General features: G+C 63.3%; 1 pseudogene; it reads left to right on the forward strand.

Annotated features, from left to right (window-relative positions):
• The first annotated feature begins 2,651 nt into the window (after positions 1-2,651).
• LOC118619734 overlaps positions 2,652-25,062 on the forward strand; it is a 46,446-nt pseudogene continuing 24,035 nt past the window's right edge.

A 25,062-nucleotide genomic window follows, 5' to 3' on the forward strand; every position in this document is an offset into this window, starting at 1 on the left:
GGGAGCTAAGAAGAGGGGAAGGGGAGGGGGAGGGAAGGGAGGAGTGGAGGGGAGGTGGAGGAGGGAGAGGAGGCAGGGAGGACGGGCACTCGGGCTGCGAGGGAGGGTGCTCGCAGCGCCGAGGGAGGAGCCAGCGGAAAGGTGGAGCGCGGGGCAGGGGGGTGAGGAGTTGGGGGGACGAGGAGGTGGCTTGCTTGGGTAGGAGAGCCAGGGTCTGCACTGCCGTCTTTGAATCGCGAGTGCCGGCGGGAGCGTCTGTGGGGTCCACTCTCCCAGCTCGGGCGGTGGGGTCGGTCTGGGAAACTCCTGCCCCGTCCGGCTCTCAACCTTGATCCCACCCGAATCCACCCTGACTCGCACCCTCCGGCCCTGAGTCTGAGACCTGCCTCCGGAGCCGGTCCCTCGGGGCTGTGAGGCGAGACTAAAGGAGTCAGGGCTGGGCCCCTGTGCCTGCCGAGAATGCGCCCTTCGCGGTACAAATTGGGTAGGGGCTTTGGACCGGGTCACCAGAGAGGAGGCAGGGCTGGAGGGGAGGCACGGGGGCAGGCTGGAGTCGGGCTGGGCGGAGCCTCGGAGGGCGGTGTCCAGGTGAGGGGCTGCGGGAGGGGAGTTCCCTGGGCGGGGCGGGGGCGGGGCCTACAGCTCCCGGTCAGGTGTACGGGGTTGCCCTCAGCCCTCAGGTCCGGCTTCTCGCTCTCCCTGTCCGGGGTTATGCTATTTCCCTTCCGCCTTACCACCTGGGCACCTAGACTCCTGAGAACTCCTCACATGCTGTCCTGAGCTGAATTGTGGCCTGGTTATTGCAGCCCCCCCGCCCCGCCCCATTCTTAATCTCTTCCTCCAATCTCCCCATGGGTCCAGCTTCCTCCCTCCCGCCCCGTTTAGGGGAAAGGGCGCCCGTGACTCCGGTTTCTCCCAGTTCAAGTGCTGCCTTATCAGCAGTGGTTGGAATCCAGAGCTGGGGGGTCAGGGGAGGGGGCAGGCAGGTGGATGGCCCTCGGAGCAAGGAGCAAGGAGCCCTTTCCTGCCTCATCACAGGGGACAGAGCAGCACACAGCAGGGATGACACCAATATTTGCTGATGTTTAGGATGGGGGGAGAGGCGCTGGCGCAGGTGGTACCTGGAAGAGGGGACTGGTGTCCTTAGCACTCAGCTGTGAAAAGCCTTTCTGCCTCCCTGATGGGCTGTTTCAGGGAGTTGGGGCCCAGCCTTCTCATGGTCTTGGGAGCAGAGTGTCATTGTGTGCTGGGGGGGGGTGGGGGTGGCAGCGCCTGTGTCACCTCGTGAGTCCTGCAGTGGGAGTGGGTGTGTGTGAGGTGTGAGGGAGTGTCTGGGTGCGCGTGTGAGACTGGGACTGTCCGGGACCCCACTGGAGAGCTCCCCGAGAAACCCACTGCACCCACACCCTCTGTTGGTCCCAGGACCAGCAGTGGGCCCAGAAGAAATGCCTAGTGAGGCTCCAGTTCCCCATAGCATCATTCCCCAGGAGGGGTGACCATGTGGGGTGCTGGAAGGGACATCAGGTTTAGGGAGTGGAGGGTTATGGAATAGGAGACCCAGGCCACATTCCAGCCTGGGTGTCCTCGGAGCTGGTAACCAGGATGTAACCAGGATTTCCCTGGGGCACCTGCTGCTGTCCCCTCCCAACCAGACGGATGCTGGGATTATCCCATCCGGCTGCCTTGCCCCCAAGGCCCCTCTGTCTTCTGCCACAACCACCCCCACTCTCTTCCCTGAGGCTCGCTCTCACTCCCTGACCTGGGCTTCCTGGTTCTGGACCTCAAGAACCCTAGGAGACTGTCTCTGGGGGAGACCAGAGTGGACCCAGGCAGCCATACATAATCATCCCCAGTAAGAAGTGGGACCACAAAGGAAAGGGCACAGGTCATTCCTCTGTCTCCACACAGTCAGACCTCCCTGGAAGAGGATCCTCCTGCCCATGATCCTCACTTCCAGAGTGCCTGGGGGAAGAGAGGGGCAAGAGGAGGCAGGAAATGGAGCAGGAGACAATCGTGAAGTCAGAATTTTAGGGTTAGAGATCACATCCATCATTTGGTCCCATGATTCCAACATTTTGCGGGGTCATGGCCCCCCTGAGAATCTAATAAAAGTTAAGAAACTGTCTTCCGAAAAATGTGCACACACAAGATTTCATGGTATTCATGGAACCCCTGAATCCCACCCGTGCATCCTTGGGAGACCCTGGTATTTTTACTGGTGGGGAAATCAAGGCCCAGAGAGGGAAGGTGGCTTGCCCACAGTTCATGTTAATTTATCATAAGGCCTGAGAGTGTGGAAATATCAGAGGCTCAGAATGTCTGGCAGTGGCCTGGACTCCCCCCACCACACACACACACACACACACACACACACACACACACACACCAGGGGCAGGAAGGGGGCTATTTCCAGGGAGAGGGAGCCTCTGAGGGGACTGTGTGATGGGCAGGCAGGTCCAATCCAGTTCCCAGCAGCTGGTGCCCGGGCATGTGGCTGAGATAAAGCCAGGCCCAGTGCTCTGAGGCTGCCTGGACACTCAGGCGGGGCTGAGTAGACTGCCCCTGGGGGTGGCCAGTACGGCTGGCTGCTCCTCTCACACATTGCCTCCCCCAAGCCTTGAAGTCCCTCAAAGGTGGCCTGTGGGGGCACCATGCTGCTCCCTGCCTTGCTTTTTGGGATGCCATGGGCACTTACTGGGGACTCTCTAACTAAGATCCTTTTCCTTCTGCCCCATGACTGGGACCCTCCTGGGCAGTCAGACCACCCTCCCGACCTCAGCCTCCTCTGCAGTTCACTAACTTCCCTGGGAATTGGCTCTTTCAGGAGCAGGGGTCATAGGACAGGGTTCTTGGTGACAGGGGATAGTGGAAGCAGTTCTCATTTTCCATCCAGGGGCAGGCAGATGGAGACCATCCTGGTGGAGGAGGAAGTGACCCCGTCAGGAGGACCTGGTGCCCTGCACCAGCCTCTATCATTACCTGCGCCTGGGCTGGTGGCTGGACCTGCCTGGAGTGGACGTGCAGGGCTCTGTGCCATTTACAAGTGAGTGAGGGGCAGAGTCTGGGCTGGCTGCCCGGCAGGAGAGACGTAGGTCGGGGTAGGCTCTCAAAGGGCAGAGCATGTGGGATGGGGCTGATGGATGAGTGGGCACCCCTGAGAACAGCCCATGGAGATGCTTGATGCCTCCTGCCTATGCCTACTCTCCAGTCAGCCCCCCCCCCCCCAAGATGATCTCATGGGGAAATGAAGTCCAAGGAGGGAAATTACATGATAAAGTCACTCAGAGAGTAGGTGACCAGATTGAATGCCCGTCCCAGGCCATTTCCAGGGCTGGGGCTGGGCTGAACACTAACATCTTCTCCCTTCCACCTGCGCCGTGGACCCAGGCCCCCGGAAACACGGCCTGATGCAGGGAACAGGACAGTGAGGGCCTGCTGCCCAGGCTGGGGGGCCCCAGTGCACACCAGGTAAGTGCCTGAGATGAGCCCAGATCTGCTCTGTCATAAAGGTAGCGGGCTGCCTGGGGAGGGAAACTGGGTCCAGGCTGACTGACTGGGTCCGCCCCATTCTCTCTCTGTACCCAACATAGCCTCCAGCCCCCAGGGCCACTGCTTTGCCACATGGCAGTGCCAGCCTCGGGCAGGCTCAGCTAATGCTTCTGCAGGGTCTGGAGGAGTGCTGTGCCCAGCCTCGGGGACACAGCTGGCAGGATGACCACTCCCCGGCCTGCCTCAGCTGCTCCGGACAACAACTCCCAGGTGTGTCCCCAGACTGCCAATAGGCACAGTCCCAGCTGTCCCCTGCTGTCCCCCTAGGCACTCCCATGTGGAGTTCTTGAGCCTGGGCCTTTCCACAGGGCCAGTGCCCATTCCCGTTGTCTCAGATGAGTCACCTCTCATATCCTGCCCGCCAGAGTGACCATGACTGTCCACCTGCCTCCTGCTTCCTCTGCCCTCCTCCCCCACATTCGGAGGCTCACGGTGGTGCATCTCCCCCAGGCAGCACCCCCTCTCCAGCCCTCCTGCAGCCCCTGGCAGGGGCCGTGGCCCAACTCTGGAGCCATAGCCAGCGTCCCTCGGCCACTGTGCCACCTGGTCTGGTTTCCACTACCGCACCTTTGATGGGTGCCACTACCACTTCCTGGGCCGGTGCTGCTGACTCCTCCTGGGCTGTCCACCTCAGGCCCAGGGATCATTGTCCCCAGCCTGGGCGCTGTCAGCTGGTGAGGAGGGAGATGGGGATGGAGACAGGGAGGAGCTGGATCTGGGTGGAAGAGAGACACTGACCACCTCCTGCCTTACCGGTCTCTCCCAGGCCCGGGGGTTGATGGGACCAGGGGAAGTGCTGATTCCGGGTGGAAACGTCTCTGTGAATGGGCAGCTGGTACCTGATGGGGAGTCTCAGCTGCTCCCTGGTGAGGGACAGTCTGCCTATGGGGCTCAGAAGGGCAGCAGAAGGGGCAGCGGGGGACTCTGAGCTTGCTGCTGCCTCCCCACCCCCACTGCTGCTGGGAGGCATTTGGAAATGAGGGAGCCAGCAGAGGACCTAGTCCCCTGCCGCCCGCCCCCACCAGCCCCCTCACAAGGTGACCTTAGGAAAGTCCCTCTACTTAACCACTCAACCTCTGAGCCTCAGTTCCCCCCACCTGCCTCTCAGCGCTGTGAGGAAGGCTTCGGTGCTGGTAGATGGGGCACTCTCCTACCAGAGCTTCTGTCCTGGTTGGGGTCCAAGGAGTGAGGTGGGAGGGGGGTCTGTGTGCGTGGGCATCGCTCTTTCCATCTGTCCAGCGGCAGTGAACCTCTCACGGAGGGCGGAGGGCGCGATGTATGAAGGGCAGGAAGCGCAGGGCTCTCTACAACTGAAAAGCCTTCCCTCTCCTCTCTTCCTTGGGCAGTCTGAGCCCTAGGGCGATGGTGGGAGGGGTGGGGAGTGTGACCCCCACTTCCCCTGCCCAGGGCTGAGCTTGCAGTGGTGAGGGGACTGGCTGGTGCTGTCAGGGGGTCTGGGGGTCGTTGTGCGGCTGGACAGGTCTCAGTTTCTGTGGACCACGAGCTCCAGGGACAGACTCCAGGCCTCTGTGGGGTCTACAGTGGTCAGCATGAGGGTAAGTGGGGTGAGATATTGTTGGTGGTGGAGTAGGGAAGGGGAGACCTGAGACTTCAGACATAGCACCTCCCTCCTCCTCCCCCAGATGACTTCTTGGAGCCAGGAGGGGGGCTGGCTGTACCTTTGGGAATTCCTGGAGGCTTCCTGACTCAGAGGTGAGAGGCAGCCCTTAGGAAGCCTGGGCTCCCTTGCTCCCCCCCGGCCCACCCACAGCTAGCTTCCCTGACACCTCCAAGCCTGTTCTGTCTCCTGCAAGTGACAGTTCCTGGGGCTCTCGGGGTCCTCAGGGAAGGAGAGGCAGGCTCGGGGTGCCATGGCAGCTCAGGGTCAGGTGCTGCCCACAGCTCCAGCTGCCTGCCTGAACTGACCACCCAGAACACATATTCCCTGACCTGGTCACCAGCCAGTTTTCCTTAGCTAGTCATCAAACCCTCTGCCTGTGGGTTGACAGTGACCCCAGCTCCCCTGGGCTTGCCACTTTGCTGCTTCCCTGCCTCCCCAGCCCCGGGGTGATGTCTGGGCTGCTAGTCATGACAGTGGAGCTTTGGAGCAGCCAGGAAGGCAGTGACTCTTTTCCTGGTGTCCTTGTTAATGTGCCTCACCCTGACCCCTGGCCTGACTCCCAACTGTCCCCAGCCTGGGTGTCTGGATGCGGTGGAGGCAGCCCAGGGTTGTGAAGAGTCTCTGAGGGGCACAGAGGGGGGCATGGAGGCTGGCCAGCTGCGGGCTGAAGCCCAGGATGTGTGCACCAGCTGCTGGACGTCCATTCAGAGAATGGGGGGGGGAGATTGGGGGGGTGTCTGGCACCAGAGAGGCCGAAAAGAGGGCGTGCTAAGAAGGGGCCAAACGGGGAACCTGGTTCTGCCACTAGATTGTTTTGGATCATTGTTCAAGTCATCCTCCTCTGTGTCCTGGGTTTTATCTCTGGGAAATGAGAAGGCTTTTGTGTAGGATCTCTGAGGTCCCTTCCAGCCCTCCTCTGTTTGGTTATAAATCAGGGTGGGATAGAAGCAAGAGGAGGCTGGTTGGCTGAGGAGCTGCCCTTTCTTGGAAGGTTCCCCCTGCTGAGTCCCAGGAGGCCTGCCTCTTTGCCTACTGTGCTGGGGCCCCAGCAGGCAGCGGGAGAGAGGGCCGCGGGGAGGCTGGTGTGACACCTTGGCCAGCGACGCCCAGGGCTGTGCCAGGCAGCACATCCACGTGCCCTGGAGGAAGCCTGGCTTCTGGGGTTGGGCTCCTGCCTGTGCCTCCTGGCCTCCCACCCTGCAGGACGGGGAATGGAGGGAGGGCCCTCCATTGACTCCTGTGACTCCTACTTCGGAGTGCTCTGGCACCCGCTGAGCCCCAGCGTGGCCCCCAGGCTCCTCACAGCCCACTCCTGGGCCTGCAGAGCGCCCGTGCCCCGGAGACCAGCTGTGCTCGGGCTGCACCTCGGTGGGCGAGGGAGGGGAGGGGTCTGGCGGAGAAGAATGCGTGAGCTCCCGTGAGCGACCCCCCGGCCTCTGCTGGGAGGGCGCCCTCTGTGTGCCTGCCACCCGCTGCCCCTGCTACCACGACGCCAGCGCTACGCCTCTGGGGACACCGTGCGCCAGCCGAGCTGGGTCCGCGGGCCTTGCTGGGCCTTTCTCGAGGGTGGGAGACCGCCTGCTCCACTCTGATCCCTCCTTATGCTATCTCCTCAACCTACCTTCCCTTCTGGGGACCCCTCACGAGTGACCTGTGACCTCGCATGGCATAATTGGTGGCCCCGATTAAAGACCTAGCAGGTAACCTCCACCAGCTGACCTTTAACTCTAACGGGAGGAGCGGGTGCTGGGCGAGGGAGGTCGTCTCTAGTTCAGCATCCTTCTCCCCAGGGGGGCCGATCGAGGGAGGCTGGTCCAGAGGGCGCTCTCCCACCCTGTGTGCCCACGCGTGCCAGGACCCCCGCTGGCTCTGCGCGCAGCGCCCTGCCCCTCGGAGCGCTCGGTGGGAGGGGACGGGCACTACCACACCTTTGATGGGCGGAGCTTCTCCTCCCGTGGCAGCCCAGGCAGCTCCATCCTGGTGCAGGTGAGCAGAGGACTGACTGCGGGGGGAGGGGAAAAGGGGGAGGGCGCGTGGGCGGGGCGGGGTGGGGATCAATACCAGCTAACTTCACAGTCTCACCAAGTTAGCCTGACCAAATATAGCAGGCCAATTTTTAAGTTGATAATTTTGCGTGGCCCTCCAATGATATTATAAGTATCCAAATGGCCCTTGGCAGAGAAAAGGTTCCCCACCCTAAGAGGCCCCTGGTAAGGTTGCCCTGGGAGAGAAATAGCGGTAAAGAATAGCCCTGGCCGTTTGGTTCAGCGGTTAGAGCGTGGCTGCCACCCGACAGTCCCGGTTGGGTTCCGCTAAGGGCACCTACCTCGGTTGCAGTGTGTCTCCGCCCCAATGGGGCCACGTGGGTGGCAATCACTCAATGTGTCTCTCTCACATCGATGTTTCTCCCTCTTTCTCTCCCTCTCTTCCTCCCACTGTACCTGAAGATAAATGCAAAAATGTCCTTGGGAAAGGATACATAAATAAATAACTAAATAAGAGGACAAAGCACCCACAGCGTCCAGGGGAGAGCTGGGGGAGGAGGACCCTGAGGGTGGATGGCTGGGGCAGGCCGGAGTCTCCCCTTAGGGTTCCCACCTCCTTAGGTTCTCATGAAAGCCCTGCTGTCATTGCCCCCCCAACCCAGGGCCACAAAGCAGTCCATCCTCACCGTCCTCACAGACCGGACAAGTTGGAGTTGTCACAGGCTACTTCATGCAAAATAACCCCAGGGCCAATAAGGGGCCTTCTCTGTTCCTAGGTGACATCCCAAGTTCAGGCCTAGGCCTAGGCATGTTCTAACACACGCAGACACACAGACGGCATATGCTCATGTAGATTTAGCATGTGTATACGCACAAACATAGACATGAGCATACATACCCAGGGGGGAGGGAAGGGGGGAGCCATCTTGCCCCAACACTCAGAAGTATATGTTCACATGTATGCACACACGCATTCACACGTGCCAATGCATGTGTGAGTCTGGCTGGCCGGAAGGTGGTCAGCACACAGTGGTGGGAGCTGCCTCCAGGTGTGTGCTCCAGGTGTCCTGTAGAACACCTGTTCTCGGGTCTGCCCCACATTCCTCACTATTTGCCCCAGGACTTGGCCAAGGGGCAGCTGTTGACCGTGCTGGAGCATGGGGCCTGTGACTCTGGGAGCTGCCTCCACACCATCTCTGTCATCCTGGGGGACACCCACGTCCAGCTCAGGGACTCAGGTAGCCTCATCTCTCAGGGTACACCTACCAGGCCTTCTGTCCGGCAGCCCTCGGACGGTGGCTAAGCCCTGGCAGCTGCCATTACAGGTCCTCTCCCTACAGACTCTGGCTTGTTCCAGCACCTTCTGTCCACACTGCCCGGGGCTCTCTGAGTCCCAAACCTCCCCTCAGACTCCCCAAACCAAACTTGCTGCCTCCATTTCCCCGGACCTCCCACCTCTGAAGCAGACACGCAGACCTTTGGAAATCTTCCAAGGCAAACTGTGCCATCCTTGGGGATCGGAGGGGGGCGGGGGCGGGTACAAGTTCTGAGAAGTCGGACACCAGGCCAGGCAGGCCCCTCCCCTCCCACATCCCTCCACCTCTCTTCCCGCATCTGCTCCTCCTGTGCACCAACTCCGAGGCAAAGTGAGTGCTCAGGGTGGCCCTTAGTGCACATGGGGGTGCCCAGGGGGACTGGGTAGCCTCCCAGGGCTCACGCTGGTGCCCCTCACTCCATGGGCACACACCACTGTGACACAGGCCTCCCACCTCCTGCCCCGTCCTCTCCTTCTTGCAGCCCCATCCCGCCTGTGCTGCCTCCCTCCCGCATCAGCCCTGCCCAGCCCTGTGGACAGCTCCCTCGCAGGCCCCTATTCCAGGAGCTGTCTGGGCCACGGGCAGGATGTGGGCCTGCCCTGGAGCCCCCGAGGGCCTCAGCATCTCCCAGGCCTCCTCCCTCTTCCTGCTGCTGCGTTGGCCTGGAGCCCAGGTCCTCTGGGGGGTGTCTGACCCTGCAGCCTACATTCCCCTGGACCCCGCCATGCCCACCAGGTGTGCCAGGGGTAGGTGAGGGGCTGGGTAAGGCCACGTGGGCCCGGATTTGACCATTCTGTGTCCACTCTGGTGGCCCAGGTACGGGGGCTATGTGGCACCTTCACCTGGAACCAGCAGGACGACTTCCTGACACCTGCCGGCGACGTGAGACCAGCACTGCTGCCTTCACTAGCAGGTTCCAGCTGGCAGGCGAGGGAAGGTGCCCCCAGAGGACAGCACCCCGCTTTCCCCTGCAGCACCCACCCTCAGCACCATGTTTTCGCGGAGACAGCCTGTGCCATCCTGCATGGCCCAACCTTCCAGGTAGCTGGATGGGGGCACTTCTGTTCACACCTGTCAGGTGGGGTCAGTACTGCCCTGCCCTTCTCCTGGGCTGTTGGGAAGGCCCTGCTCCCTGCCGTGGCGGGGCTTCTGAGCACAGGGCGGTGGCAGTGGGGACAGGAGGGGACGGGAATCCATGGGGGAGGAGCTGGTCCATTTCCTCTTCTTCCCTCAAGGAATGCCACAGGCTGGTGGACAGGGCTCCCTTCCACCTGCCCTGCTTGGCAGCCATGTGTGGCTGTGCCCTCGGCAGGGACTGCCTGTGCCCAGCGCTCGCTGCCCATGCTCACCGCTGTGCCCAGGAGGATGCCCCATCTGCCTGGAGGAACCAGATCCTCTGCCATGAAGTCAGCTCAGCTAGCCCCCGATTTCCAGTCTCCTCTTCCCAGCTGGGAGGGATCCAAGAACTTTGCAGGTGTGGGCGAGGGTCCCCTAGAGGACCTCTGACCTTGGAAGATGCTGGCTTTCCTCTCTTTGAGGCACAGGAGGTGATGGGGTGGTCCAGAGGGGTGGGCAGAGTGGCAGTGGTTATGCCTGTGACCTGCTTGTGTCTCTGTGCCCAGCTGTCCCGTGCCCTGGGGGCCAGAAGTACCAGGAGTACCAGGAGTGTGCCCCAGTGTGCGGTCGAAACTGTGGAGAGCCAGAGGGCTGTGGGGAGCTGGGCGGCTGTGTGGCCGGTTGTAACTGCCACACAGTTACAACCCCTCAGGGCTGCTGTGGGACCCCGAGGGCCGGTGTGTGCCCCCCAGTTTGTGCCCCTGCCAGCTTGGAGCCCATCGTTATGCCCCTGGCAGTGCCACCGTGAAGGACTGCAACCGCTGGTGAGGACAGCAGCCTTCAGGGGCGGCAAGGGCCTGGGTGAGGAGGTGGAACTTAGAGGAAAGGACTTGGCACCCACGTGGGGGTGACAAGCCCTGATGACCCTCCCTGGCTGTGGAGCACTTTCCTGTGCACCGTCTGGTTTAATCCCTTGGTCCTTGCAGCCTGGTGAAGCAGGAAGTGGAAGAAGTGTTCCTATTTTGCAGATGAGGAAACTGAGGCTCAGATAGGCTGAATGGCTTGTAGAATCACAGCTTGTTAGTAATGAAGGTCTAGAACCCAGGCCTCTGGACTCCAGTTGATGTGGTCCAGAGGCTCTTCCAAGGGTCAGGGAGAAGTACAGACAGAAATATACCTACAGAGGTGGAGCCAGGGCTTGGTGGGTGAATGTGAGCTTTCAGCGATTCCCCTCCTGCGTGGACTGGGAGTGGGTGGTTCATTGTCTCTGCCCCCCCACCCAGAGCCCAACGAATGGCCCCATTGGGGCTGGGGCAGGAAAGGGGGACAATGTCCTCCCCAGTTGTGGCTACATACTGGGAACAGCCCCAATCCCTGTGCTGGTAACGACTGGGGTATTGGGGGAGTGGGCATTTGGGGCTTGGGGTGCCTGGGTTCCTGAGCCTCTCCTGGCTCCGACCGAGCCCCTGGAGGTGAGGCCGGCCTCGAACCTGCCTCTCACCTCCCTCCCATGTCTGCAGTGTCTGCCAGGACAGGGGCCTCTGGAGCTGCACTGCTCGCCGCTGGGCCCCCAGCGGGCATCCTGCCCCCATGAGCTTGTCTACGTCCCTGGTGCCTGCCTCCTCACCTGTGACAGTCCTGGTGCCAGCCACCCCTGTGCCCCGGGCGGCTGTGTGGCTGGTGCGTCTGGGAGGGGGCTGCATAGGGCACTGCCCTCCTCCCCTGGCTATTTGAAACAGTGCGCAGGGCATTGGGTTGTCCTCTAAGGTGCCCCTTGTCCTTGGCCTCTGCCCAGGATGAGCGCTGTGTGCCTCCTGAGCTCTGTCCCTGCCGCCATGGCGGGCGGTGGTATCCACCCAATGCTACCATCCATGAGGACTGCAATATCTGGTCTGCCCAGCCCTGTGGCCTGTAACCTTTGACCTGCTGACCCCTGGCTTGGGGCTGGGGTGGTGGGTAGGGTGGGAGAACAAGACGGCCTGGACTGTGGGAACTCTCCGGGATCCCCTACGCTGAGGGTCTCTCTGGAGCTGCTTGGAACCTGCCCGTTGCCTCTCCTGGACGCAGCTCCGGGTCCCTGTCCTCGTGACTCTGTCCGCCCCCCCCTTGCCCACCGCGTGTGCCAGGGCCGGCAGTGCAGTGGACGGTGCCAGGCATCGGGCGCGCCCCACGATGTGACGTTCGATGGGTTGGCCCTCACCTTCCCCGGGGCCTGCGAACACCTGCTGGTGTGAGAGGCCAGCGGCCAGTTCACGGCCTCTGCCCAGAACCTGCCCTGCGGGGCCAGCGGCCTCACCTGCACCAAGGCGCTGACCGTGTGACTGCAGAGCACCGTTGTGCACATGCTCAGAGGTGACTGTGACACTGAAGGGTGGCATTGCCAGGGTGGGGGGCACCCAGGATAGCCTCACAGTTCTGCCGGGGTGGCCGGGGCCCAGGTTCTCCATGTCTCCCCCTGCTTGTCCCCGTGCCATGACCCAGTGCGCCCTCTCTTGGCTGGGAATCAGCGTTCTGCAAGGCTCTAGAAGTTAGGGCGCAGAGAGGTCTAATGGTTTGCCCAAGGTCACGTAGCCAGAGAAGCAAAAGGATGGTTGGAGGGGAGGCTGGGAGGACCCCATGGGGATCTGGGAGGCTGTCTACCCCAAGGCCAAGTCTGATGGTCTCCCTCTTCCTCCACAGGCCGGGCAGTAATGGTGAAAGGGGTGAGTGTAACGCCCCCCAAGGACTACACGGGCGGGCCCCAGGTAACACCCCCCCAAGGTCTACACGCCCCGGGCTGAGCCTGCGCAGTGCTGGCCTCTTCCTGCTGCTCACCACCCGCCTGGGCCTCACCCTGCTCTGGGACGGGGGTCAGGCCCCACCCCTACCCCTCTGACCCTCACCTGCCTTACCCAGGGGTCTTACTCCCCCAGGTTCCTCCTCCCTACTAGTGGTCAGAATTTCCACCAGTGTTTCTGTTCATTGCGAAACCAGTACCTCCTCCCCGAAGACACAGAAAATACCATGTTTCAGAGAGAAGAAATGAAAATAAACGTCCTAACATCCCACCACCCAAACCAAGCAGTTAGTGTTTTAGAAGTGACTGTTACTGAGAAATTGGAACCCAGCCCCCCGCAGTGGTCAGCACAGCTGGGCTGCCGTCTGAGCCTCTGGCCACTGAGACCCCTGGGGCTGGTGAGTGTCATTCTGTCCTGGAGCCCGGTTCCCGACTGAAATCCAGCTGGTTGGAAAATTTCCCTGTCCCCAACCTGGGTTTAGTTAGGGGTGTAGGCTCCCACTCCTACTGTTAGCCCCACTTTTCTTCCATCACCACCAACCATCCGCCCCAACCAAAAAAAGAGTGAACTAGCTCCCCCTGTTGGGTGGCGGCCCACACAACAGCGGCCTTGGTCTTCTCTCTGCTCTGGGCCCTGACAAAGGCCAGCGGGGCATTTGGTCACACAGTCGGCCCCCTGCTGCCCTCTCTGCAGGCACCCGGGTCCTGGTGCAGCTGTGCCCGCAGTTCCGCGGCCGGGTGGCTGGGCTTTGTGGAGACTTTGATCGAGATGCCAGGAATGACCTGCGGAGCCGCCAGGGGGTCCTGGAGCCCATTGCTGAGCTGGCCGCCCACTCCTGGCGCCTCATCCTCTCTGCCCTGAGCCAGGGGACCTGCCACATCCCTGCACCGTGAGCAAGGGCAGGAAATGGGAACGGGATTGGGGGGGGCAGCTGTAGACCCCTGGGGGTACGGAGGCTGGGTGCTGTGGAGGGATCTGGCTGGTGCACGGTGCTGTGCCTACAGGTGAATGCCCACCGGGCCGCCGGGGCTCACTCCCGCTGCGGGGTGCTGCTGCAGCCACTCTGCCCAATGCCACACGGAGGCGCCCCCGCAGCGGCACTATGAGGGGTGTGTGTGCGATGCCTGCGGGTGAGAGGGCAGGCCTGGGGACAGGGTGGGACGGGTGTGTGGCAGCGGTGAGGGGCTGCTGAGGCTGACTGTCCTCTCCCACAGCTGTGATTCCCGAGGCTACCGTGAGTGTCTCTGCTCTGCCATTGCCACCTACGCAGACAAATGTTCCCGGCACGGGCTCCATGTGCGCCGGCGCAGCCAGGAACTCTGCCGTGAGTGTGCCCTGCCCTCGGTCCCTGAGGCCCAGTCCCACCACACTCTGCCAAACATGCCCAGTTTGCTGCCCTGATTCACACTGCAAACAGCCTTGAGAGGGGCTCAGCAGGATCTCCACCATGTGCCGGCGACCTTCAGAAATGTCACCTTGGGCTGGCTCACTTGCTGCTTTGGCGTCCTGATGGCCTTGCACCTTGGTGACCCAAGCCCCTCTCCTCTCCACGCAGCTCTGCAATGTGAAGGAGGCCAGGTGTATGAGGCCTGTGGCCCCACGTGTCCCCCCACCTGCCATGACCGTAGTCCTGAAGCCGGGTGGCATTGCCAGGCTGTCGCCTGTGTGGAGGGCTGCTTCTGCCCTGACGGGACTCTGCTGCATGGTGGGTAGGGTCAGAATGGGCAGAAGGGAGTGGGCACTGGGACAGGGAAGGGCCACAAGGCCACAGTGACAGGGCTGGGGTGAGGGCTGCTGTTCCCTTTGCTCCAAGCCCTGCCCTCTGTGACCTCAGGGGGAGTCTGCTTGGAGCCGGCTCTCTGCCCCTGAGTCCGGGGCAGCTTCTTCCCACCAGGAGCAGTGCTGTGGCAGGATGGTGGGAACTGGTGAGCGGGGGGCCTTGGGGAGCCCCATTCTCCTGGGCTGGCCCAGAGCTGTGGTTGATCCCAGGACATGCTGTGTTCAGCACGTGCCAGGAACGTCAGTGGCTTTGTGGGGGGGACAGTACCCGCTGTGAGGAGCCTGTGCCTGGCTGTGCAGAGGGAGAGCCCCGAGCCAGGAGAGTGGGCACTGTGTACCTAATGAGTGGCTCTGTGACAACCAGGACGACTGTGGCGATGGCTCAGATGAGGAGGCTGAGTGTCCTGGCTGAGTGACAGTCCGTCAGTCCTCCTGTGTGTCCTAGGGCAGCTTTCCACACTGCTGCTCCCATCACCAGCAGCTATGACTGTAGGCAGGGGTGTTCTGGTCTTTCTGGGGTGAGGGACTTCTCTGGCACCCTTTGTTGGTGTCCTGAGCCTGCCTACCTGCCCCACGCCAGGCTGTGCCACTCCAGCTGCAGGGAGGGGCAGATGTCGTGCAGCTCCGGCCACTGCCTGCCCCTGGCCCTGCTCTGTGATGGACCCCCTGGCTGTCCGGACGCTGCTGACGAGGAATCCTGTCTGGGTGGGTGGTGCCCACTCCCACAGGGCCCATCTTGTGACCCCCAAACTGCCTGCCTCCTCTCCTTCCCCAATCCAGGCTCCCACTGGGAAGTTGGCACCTGTGGGTGCGTGAGTGGGGGCACCCCAAACAGAAAGAACAAGGTGCAGTGCCCTGGGGCCAGCTCCTCCTTTCTCTGGCTGCAGGGCAGGCTGCACCCTGGGGAGGTGTCCTGTGTGATGGCACCTGCGTGGGGGCCATTCAGCTGTGTGATGGAATCTGGGACTGCCCAGATGGAGCAGATGAGGGGCCTGGGCACTGCCCTGTCCCCTCACTGCCCCCCCACCCCACCCCGCACCTTTCCCAGCCCCTCTGTGGGCTCCTGGGGGCCGGCACCAACTCCCCTGGCCAGCACCAGCCCTGGTGAGTCTGGGGGTGGGTGGAGTGTGTGTGGGGGGCAGGGGCATCTCTGAGGGAGGATTTGGAGCAGGGGCTGGGGCCGGAGCAGGGCACTGACCCAGCCTCCTGAAGACACCAGAATGAAAGAAGTGAAGGTGTTTGAGGTGTGTGGGGGGATGGGGGGCGTTGAAAGAGTCCAAACCTTATTTCCTGGTATTCAAGGCCCCCCCTGAGCTGAGGGGAGGCTAATGGAAATTTCTGGACGAGGTGGGCTACCTTTTGGAAAACCAATAGGGCAGCAAAATGCGGGAGTGAATGGACTTGGGGAGGGGTCGGAGGTCGGATTTTTAGGGGGGGGTTGGGTCAGGGCCTGGGGGCCTGGGGAGGGGGGGTCGGGTCAGGGACAGGGGGGCCTGGAGCCGGAGCGGAGCGGAGCGGGTGGTGGAGAAGGAAGGGCCAGGCCAGCTCGGGAGCCCTGTCTATCGGCGAAGTCCAGCGCGGTGCCCGCTGCAGCGCCCCCTTGCGGCCCCTTGGAATTCCCGTGGGGCAGCGGCGAGCGCGGCTGCGGTGGGCCCTGTGCCTTGTGCGCGCCCCCACGTGCCCTGTGCCAGCGGCTCGCACTGCGTGGCCCCCGCGCGGCTGTGCAACGGCGTGTGTGCCCCACTGCCCCACGGCGCGGACGAGGGCCCCGACGCCTGCGGTGAGCCCCGCCTTCGCTCCTGCGGCTGGGCTGGCGTGCCAGCTAGAGAGCGACTTAGGTTTGGGGCATCAGAGTCTCCTTTGATCTTCATGAAACTCTCTGAAAACTCTTGCCCTTCAGCCCAGGCCCAAGGGAGAGAAGAAAAGGGCTTTTGTCTTTGCCTACATTTGGGCAAGAAAGAACAAAGAGGGGGCGGCTTTCCGGGCAGGGGGAGTGGGCCTGTTTGGAGGGCTACCCCTGGCTCCTCCCTACCAGACTTGGGGAGTCCCTTTGCGCCCCTTCACGTCCAGCCCCCTCCCTGCGGAGGGGAGGTGACTGTTCACACCTCGCCTGACTGCCCCTCCTGGACCCCTCCCTAAAGCATCTCTGAGATGTGGGTCCCACGTGGGCTCTGCCTCCCCCCCCTTCAGTGCCTCTGGACCCCCCTGCCAGCCCCTCCCATGGAGAGGGCCAGCGGGTTAGGGGCACAGGAGCACAGCAGGGTACTACTCATGGCCACAGGCTCCACCCAGTGGTCCCCATGCCGGGACCTCTTCCCTTGTCCTTTGGCTCCCCAGCTGTGCCTGAGCCTTGAGCGGCTCTGTGACCGGATCCCCAGGGCAAGGATGAGCTGCCCTGTGGTATGGAACTTGGTTTCCCTGATGGAGGCCAAGGCTGGGGGAGGGGGGAGGCAGGGCAGGAGGTGATTCTCACTCCCCACCTGACTATGTTTTTTCTCCTCTTCCCCTCAGAGGGGCTGCCAGTCCTGGGAGGCCCCAACAGGACAGGGGTTCCCTGCCCACAATACTCCTCCCAGCCGGCCTCTGCATTGGTTTCCAGCTGGTGAGGGGAGTGGTAGTGCAGGGGGCAGAGCCACACAACCCGGTCCCTCCCCAGGTGTGCTCAGGGAAGCCTGACTGTGACCTGGTGGGAGATGCCGAGCTCTCCCCAGGGCTGGCGGGCCTGGGGGACCTGGAGCCGGTGGGGGCCGTGCAGTCGCACCTGCGGGCTGGGGTGCAGGGCCAGAGCCGCCGCTGCTCCCCGCCCAGGCTCCGGGTGCTGCAGCTCTGCCTGGGCCCTGAGCCCAGACTCAGGCCTGCTTCACGGCTGCCTGCCCAGGTGAGGGGCTGGGCACCTGGGAGGGCAGGGGGGCTGGCGGGCCCAGAGAGACGGGTGAGGAAGGCCACCGGGCTCCTACCCAGCCTCATGGTGCCCCTGTCTGTTCGGCCCCTCCTCATAGTGGACGGTGAGCCATGCAGGGGCACCATGACCAGGCCACGACAGTGCCACCCACCCAAGAATGGGGGCCAGGCCTGCAGCAGGCTGCCTGGGTGCCCTCCCAGCACCCGCCAGAGCCCTGAGTGGAAGGGAGGAGGCGGGTGTGGGGAGTGTGGAGGGCTGGAGGGGTCTCACCTCCCCAACCTCTGGTTCTTGCTTTCTTAGGGCCTTGCCCTCAGGATGGCTGCCCCAAAGCCACCTGCTCTGGGGAGCTAGTGCTCTGGCCCGGTACCCCCTGCCCTCTGGCCTGTGATGACGCCCCGGGTCAGCTGGTGTGCCCCGCCGGCTGGCCCTGCAGCAGCCCAGGTGGGGCTGTGGGCTCAGGGAGTGGCAGGCAGCCTTCCGAGTGGAGCTCTCTGCAGGGTCGCCTCACCCTGCACCTTCCCTAGGCTGCTGTGCCCCAAAGGGCAGGTGCTGGGCGGTGAGGGGCAGCGTGTGTGGCCCGGGCAGTGCCGAAGCCTCCACCGCAAAGCCCGCAGGTACTCCACACCCACCGCATGTGCGGGGACCGGACCCCTAAGGAAGCTGCCTGGTGCCCTTTGTTGGGCCAGGAGCATCCACGTTCGCCACAGACCCCACATGAGGAGCGCCCGCTAGTCTAAAGCCCAGGAGTTCCGGCACGTCTTTGGGGAGCCCCGTTCTTCTACCTCAGTTGGAGGCCCTCTAGGTCCCAAAGGGGATGTCAGGAGCCCCCAGATGCAGCCGGGCAAGTCCAGGGGCCTAGGGGTAGGTCTAGGTCCTCTGGTTTGCATCCTGAGCCTCTGGAAGGACCTGGGTGGGGTTTGTGGGTGTAGCCATACCCTCCTGCCCAGCCCGCTGTGGGACGGGTCCCACTGGCCAGTTGCAGCTTTTCAGGTGCAGGGGTGGGGTTCAGGTGACAGGATGGCCCTCCCTTCCCAGGTGCCGGACCGAGCCCTGAGGGGGCCGTGAACAGCTGGGCCTGGCCCACCAGGTCCCTGCAGGGTCTGCCCGTGTCTGCACAATGGCACAGCACGCTCTTCCCCGTTGTCCCCTGGGCAGCTGTCCCCAGGTGAGGGGCGGGGGGCTGGCAGCAGGGCAGGGAAGGGGGTGGGGATGGGAGCGGAGGGGAGTGTGAAGACCAGGGTAGGGGCAGCTGATGGACCTGGTCGGAAACAGAGATCAGCAGGTGGCCAGCTCGGCACCCCCAGCCCGTCTCTTGTGCCCACAGGACCGGATCCTGGTAGAGGGAACGGGGGAGTCGTGTTGCCACTGTGCCCTGCCTGGTGAGTGGGTCTGGGGGTGGCAGAGGAGCCCCAAGGGGAGGAGGGTGGCCAAGATTCGGGGAAAAGCAGAGGTGGCGGCACCGCTCCAAAGCCTGGGGTACCCGGAGCCTGCAGACCTCACCCCTCCCCGTCCTGCACCCACAGGGAAGGGGCCAGAGAGGTGTGTGCCAGCCTCTGGGGCACCTCACCCGAGTCCTGGGGAGTCCGTGCAGACAGCAACTGTCACCCCCACATTCCAGCCTGAGGCCACAGCCCTGCGCCCAGGACTGGCAGCTCCGACAGTGCCCCCGCCCCCCGATGACTCCAGTGGCCTCTGCCAGTAAGATCTCGGCCTTCTGCCCACAAAGCCAGAGCCTCCCTGCAGCTTCCTTGTGGGGGACCGAGGCCCTGGGAGGCTGGCCGCTTTGGCCAAGGTCGCACAGCTCTAGGTGAGGTCAGGGTTTTTGTAGGCCCAGGACTAGGACCAGGACCAGGACCAGGACTCAAGCCTCTGGACACGCTCACTACTTCTCCACTCTCCTGAGCGAGGCAGGGAGTGGGGCACACCGGATGTCGGGGAGAGAGGTGACTCGGAGGGAGGACAGGGTGGGCCTGTCTGGTCGGCTGGCCGTGGTGGTGCCCACAGGCCAGAGCGTTGCCCCAGGGCCTTTCCCGCCCACGCGGTGCAGCCCAGGCGCGGTGCTGGGCTCCGTGGAGCGGGAGCAGCTGTGACGGAAGAAAGGACTGTCTGGGCAGCTCCGACGAGAGGCGCTTGGTGAGCTTGGGGTGTGCATGGCTCCCTGGAGGGTCTGGTGTACTGTGGGCTATGGTGGCAAGAGCGCTTTAGGTTTGGGGAGATCTCTGCCCCTTACTTTTAGCTCATATGGGAATGAATCTATCATCCGTGCATTTATTATCCATCCATTTGTCTAACCATCTACCCACCCATCCACCCATGCATCCATTTACCCATCCATCCATCTATTCATTCATTTCACCCATCCACCTACCCACTCATCCATCCATCCATCCATCCACCCATCCATCCATCCATCACCCATCCATCCATCCATCATCCATCCATCCATCCATCCATCACCCATCCATCCATCCATCCATCCATCCATCCATCATCTGTCCATTCATCCATCTATTCATCACCCATCCATCCATCCATCATCCATCCATCCATCCATCCATCATCCATCCATCCATCCATCATCCGTCCATCCATCATCTATCCATCATCCATCCATCCATCCATCCATCCATCCATCCATCATCCATCCATCCATCACCCATCCATCCATCCATCACCCATCCATCCATCCATCCATCCATCACCCATCCATCCATCCATCCATCCATCCATCATCCATCCATCATCCACCCATCCATCCATCATCCATCCATTGAAAGTAGATCACTATACTCAAAGCCTAGTCTTCCAGTCAGAAGAGAGACCAAGTGTTAGCCAGTCACAGGAAGGAGCCCCCCAGGGAGCACCCATTCAGGAAGGGGGTACCCGAGGAAGTGAACTGCTGCTTTAGACACTGTGGCTCCTCTGGAGACTGTGAGGGCCTTGCAGACCCCACAACGCAGAGGGAGGCCTGTGCCAGGTGTGAGGGGCTCAGGAGGAGGGAGGCCAGGGCCTTGGCCAACCAGCTCTGTTCTGCCCTTGCCGGAGGTTGGAGGGACTCAGTTTATCGTCCAGCCAGAATCACTTCTCCTTTCCCGCTCTCCTCCCCACCATGGGCAGCGAGCACTGTGCCCTGCACGGTGCCCACCGTGGCCCTGCCTGGGTTGCCCGCCTCCAGAGCCCTCTGCTCCCCGAGGCAGCTGACCTGCGGCAGTGGGGAGCGCCTGCCCACGGAGCGGCGTGGTGACCTGCGCCTCACTGCCAGGGCGGCTCAGGTGAGGAAGGCTGTGGTGTGTGCCAGGCCGGGGGGCACTCCTGAGGGCCCCCCTCCAGAGTGAGCCCCTCTGAGCCTAGCCCACCTGTCCCCTGTGGTGGTCTGTAGGCTGGCGCCCTGGTCTGGCCGGAGCCCTTGCAGCCTGGGCACCACCTTCCAGCGCCGGGAACGGCTGCGGCCTCCCCTGTGCAGGCCTGCCCAGGTAGGCAGTGCCCAGCCCTCAGCAGGGACGCCGGGGTGGATTCCCATCAGAGACCCGCACCAGGGAAATGTCCCTGCTGCTCTCTGGGACCTCAGCGTCCAGGCCCCTCTCCAAGACTCTAGGAGGACAGCTCCTCTGGTGTCACAGCCTCTCGCCTCCCGAGGGCTTGTCAGGAAGCCTGCCCCCCACCCCCACCCAGTGGCCCTGACACGCCCGAGTGTGGGAACTAGGTACCAGGAGCTCCCCCCTGAGTGAGGGTACCAGGCTGAGCCACGGGTCCTGGGCTCTATGCCCAGACCTTGGAGCCCTTCTGTTCTGTGGATCCCCCCTGCCACACATTGCTTCCAACGGGCATCTCTTCAGCCCCCACCTCTGGCCTCCGATACCGGCTTCCGGCTGCCACCACCAGGGGCGCCCTGCGCCAGCCCCATCCCAGCTCCTTGCCAGGGACCAGAGACTATCTCCTGAGACACCTCGAGATCTTTGCCCAGGGGCCCCACCCAGGGAAGGTTTCCTGGGGCAGGAGAGGAAGCAGTGGAGTCCCCAGGGTGCTGCCCTGAGCTGCCCGCTGGTGCTGTCCAAGTTCCTCTCTGCTGGGCCACCTGCTCTCTGTAGCACTGTCCCTTGGGCTGGGCTGGTCTATCCCCACTCTTCCTTCCCTGCAGTGGCTGGGGCATGCACTGAGTGGGAAGCCTGGGGACCCCGCAGCGTCTCTTGTGGGGGTGGTCATCGGAGTCGCCAGAGGAGCTGTGTGGACCCCCCGCCCAAGAATGGTGGTGCCCCCTGCCCAAGGGGCTCCCAAGAAAGGACACCCTGCGGCTTGCAGCCCTGCACAGGGGACACAGGTAAGGGGAGCTGGGGGTGGTCAGAGGGTGGGACCCTGTGGGGTGGGGTCGTTGGGGTGTCTCTGGGCCTCCTGGTGCCCACCCCACCTGGTGCCCGTCTCCCACCAGGCTGCAGGCTGGGCCGGGTGCATGTCACTGCTGCACTGTGCCAGGAGGGGCTGGTGCCCCTGTGCCCACCCTCCTGTCTGGATCCTGAGGCCGACAGAAGCTGCAGTGAGCACTGTCTGGAGGGCGAGGAGCACCCAGCAAGCAGGGGTGCGGTGGACAGAACCCTCAGGGAGAGTGTGGGGCCCCGACCCACACCCACTTACCCTCAGTCTCCAGCCTCCCCACAGGGAACTGAATGCCCCCTCCCCACACCCCAGGACGCCACTGTCCCCCTGGGCTCCTGCTCCATGACGCAGGCTGCCTGCCCCTCTCCCAGGTGGCGGAGAGCTGACGCTCCCGGCCTTCCCTTCCTCCTGGACAGCGGCAGTGACGGTGAGGGCGCTGCTCCCTGGGGAGGGCCCGGGTTAGGGGCCGGTCTCCTCCCCAGCCCACCCTGCCCAGCCCAGGCCTCCGTGGCCTCGCTCCCCTGCAGCATGTGTGAGAGGGGGGTGCTGCTGAGCGAACCAGGGGGCTGCCCGTGCCTGCGGCTGGTCAGCGTGGTCCTCCCGGGGGCCCTGCAATGCTCCTGGCTCCGGAGTGAGGGCCAGGTTCAGGTGTGCAGGTCAGAGCGAGGAAAACGAGAGAAGGAAGGGCAGGGGTGTGGGGGAGGGGCGGCCGTCTGGGCAGGGCCTGTGGTGGCGGGACCCCTGAAGGGGAGAGGGTGGTGACTGGAAGACAGGTGCACAGATGAAGCAGGCAGGAGTGGGGCCCAGGGGAGGAGCAGCTGCCCAGCCTGGCCCTCTCCCCAGGTCTCCCTCCAACCCTCCGGCTGCTTCTGGGGGTGCCCCTTGTGAGGGCGACATGCAGGGGCTGCAGGCCTGCCACACAGAGTGCGGGACAGGTAGGTCAGGGGCACCCCCCCATGCCTGCCTTCCTCCTCCCACCTCCTGCCCTGGGAACACGCGGGATTGACACGCATCCGTGGAGGCTCCCCATCCATCCCGGAGGCAGCCCGGAACGTAATGGCTTTAGGGGGAGGCCGGGGGCCCAGCGGTGACCTCCTGCCGCACAGACAGCCCAGGTGCCCTGAGCAGGCTGGCCTGGGGGCAGCAGGGCGTGGGGGTGAGGCCGAACCCTACAGCTGTGGGCGTCAGGCTGGGGGAGGCGGCCAGGAGCACATGGAGCCCAGGCGGAGGTTCTAGGGGCCCCCAGGCAGAGCTGGGCCAGTGGAGGTCTGTGTCACTGGTGAGCAGGGCGGAGGGGGCAGAGGAGAGGGCAGGGGAGTTGGGGGCAGGTGCAGGTCCGGGGGTTTGGGCCAGGCTTTCGCAGCAGGAGCGGGAGGAGGGGTGGTGGCACGTGGCTGCTGGTGGGCTGAGGTCGTGGGGTCTCTGCAGGTTCCGGCACTGAGGCTGAACGAAGGACAAGGTCTGGAAGGCTCTGGGGAAATATGGGGATGGGTCGCAGACATGGGGGGCCAGAGGAGCAGGCTTTGCCTGGCCTTGTAGCTTCTCAGACCCGACCCAGGTCCCCAAGCCTCCCAGCCCTGCCAGGACCTCTGCACAGGCCTGCCTTCTCCCCAAGAGGCCCGGCCGGACGTCCGGGGCACCCTGGTCGGCCTGCTCCCAGCCCTGCCTCGCCCCTGGAGGAGCCCAGGCTCTGCCCCTGCTGGGGAACACGTCCTGCCCAGGAGAGGCCACTCAGGAGGAGCCCTGCAGTCCCCCCGTGTGCCCAGGTATACCCCGTCCAGTCCTGGGGTAGCCTGGGCGCCAGGGTGGGGTGAGGAGCAAAGGAGACGAATGACCCCTTGGGTGGGTCTAAACACCTGGGGCGTGAAGGGGCAGACCTGGTGTGTGTCCCGAAGTGCCACCCCGAAAGGTCAGCGTGAGGGGAACAGCGTGGGCCTGAGGTGTGTTTGGGGCAGCCTTGGCAGTGTGGGGGGCTGTGGGGCTGAAGGGTGTTGGGGCAGCCGTGGCAGTGTGGGGGGCTGTGGGCCTGAAGGGTGTTGGGCAGCGTTGGCAGTGTGGAGGGTTGTGGGCCTGAGGTGTGTTTGGGGCAGCCTTGGCAGTGTGGGGGGTTGTGGGCCTGAGGTGTGTTTGGGGCAGCCTTGGCAGTGTGGAGGGTTGTGGGCCTGAGGTGTGTTTGGGGCAGCCTTGGCAGTGTGGGGGGCTGTGGGGCCTGAGGTGTGTTTGGGGCAGCGTTGGCAGTGTGGGGGGCTGTGGGGCTGAGGTATGTTGGGGGGCAGCCTTGGCAGTGTGGGGGGTTGTGGGGGCTGAAGGGTGTTGGGCAGCCTTGGCAATGTGGGGGGTTTGGGGGCTGAAGCTCCCGTTAGGACCCTGCATACCACACAGCCCCACCCTCCCTGCTCCATGCCCTGCCACATCTCTGCCTGACAGTGGACTTGGCTCTTCCTGGCAGTGACAAGCACCTGGGGCCTGTGGACCTTCTGGGGGCCTGTGGACCTTCTGGTCCCCCTGCTCAGCGCCCTGTGATGGAGGCATCCAGATGTGTGGGCGCAGCCGCTCTGGCTCGGTCGCTGGGGACGCTGAGTGCCAGGGAGCCCACAGCCAGACCGGGGACTGCAGCATGCAACCCTGCACCAGGTGCCGAGCCCCTCATTCGTTCCCCGTCCCCCACAGCCAGACCTGGGACTGCAGCATGCAACCCTGCACCGGGTGCTAAACCCCCCACCCGTCCCCGGTCCTCCACAGACAGACCGGGGACTGCAGCATGCAACCCTGAACCGGGTGCTGAACCCCCAACCTGTCCCCCACAGCCAGATCGAAACCCTGCACAGGTGCCGAACCCCCAACCCATCCCGACAGCCAGACCAGGAACTGTAACATACAACCCTGCACAGGTGCTGAACCCCCGACCCGTTCCCTGTCCCCCACAGCCCCTATCCTCGGCCCCTCCTGCACACATCCTGGCCTCAGCCCGGGACAGGCAAGGCCTTCAGCTAAGAGAGACTTCGCTGGGTTTCCTGTGGTGCCCAGCGCCCACTCACTGGAGACCAGGTACCCACTGTGGCCCGAGGGAGAGGGCCCTTCAGCTTCTTAATCCTGTCGACCGGCTGTCACCAGTCACCTGATATAGGACCCCCCACTCCATCTCCTGCCCTCCCCTTCCCCCCTCCTGAGACCAGCTCTGTCTTCCCATCCAGCCCAGTGCCCAGGGGACATGCTGTTCCCCTCAGCCGAACAGTGCCGCCAAGAGGGGGGTCCGTGCTCTGGGCTGTGCCTGGCACAGGGCCCTGGGGTAGAATGTACCAGCTTCTGTGCCCCTGGCTGCGCCTGTCCCCTGGCCTCTTCCTGCACGATGCCAGCTGCCTACCCCGAGCTCAGTGCCCTGCCAGGTGCATGGGCATGTCTGTGAACCAGAAGGGGCCCAGCTGGACTCCTGCAACAACTGGTAGGCCACCGGTGTCAGGACAGGGTGGGAGGGTGGCTCCAGAGATGGGCAGGTGTGTTGGGGTGGGGGGGTGTGTTCAGCATGCCTCCCTGGTGCCATGCCTGAGCCCTGTATATATCGGAGTGAATGAGATACTGTAAGGAATTTGCCCATTTGACTTATGGGGAAACTGAGGCTCAGATAAGTGAAGTGATTTTTGATGTAACTAGAGCCTGGGGAGGGGCTTCTCACTTGTCTGTCTTTTCATTACCTCCGCTTTTCTTT

Source organism: Molossus molossus, unplaced genomic scaffold, assembly GCF_014108415.1.
Source record: "Molossus molossus isolate mMolMol1 unplaced genomic scaffold, mMolMol1.p scaffold_m16_p_7, whole genome shotgun sequence".
NCBI lineage: Eukaryota > Metazoa > Chordata > Mammalia > Chiroptera > Molossidae > Molossus > Molossus molossus.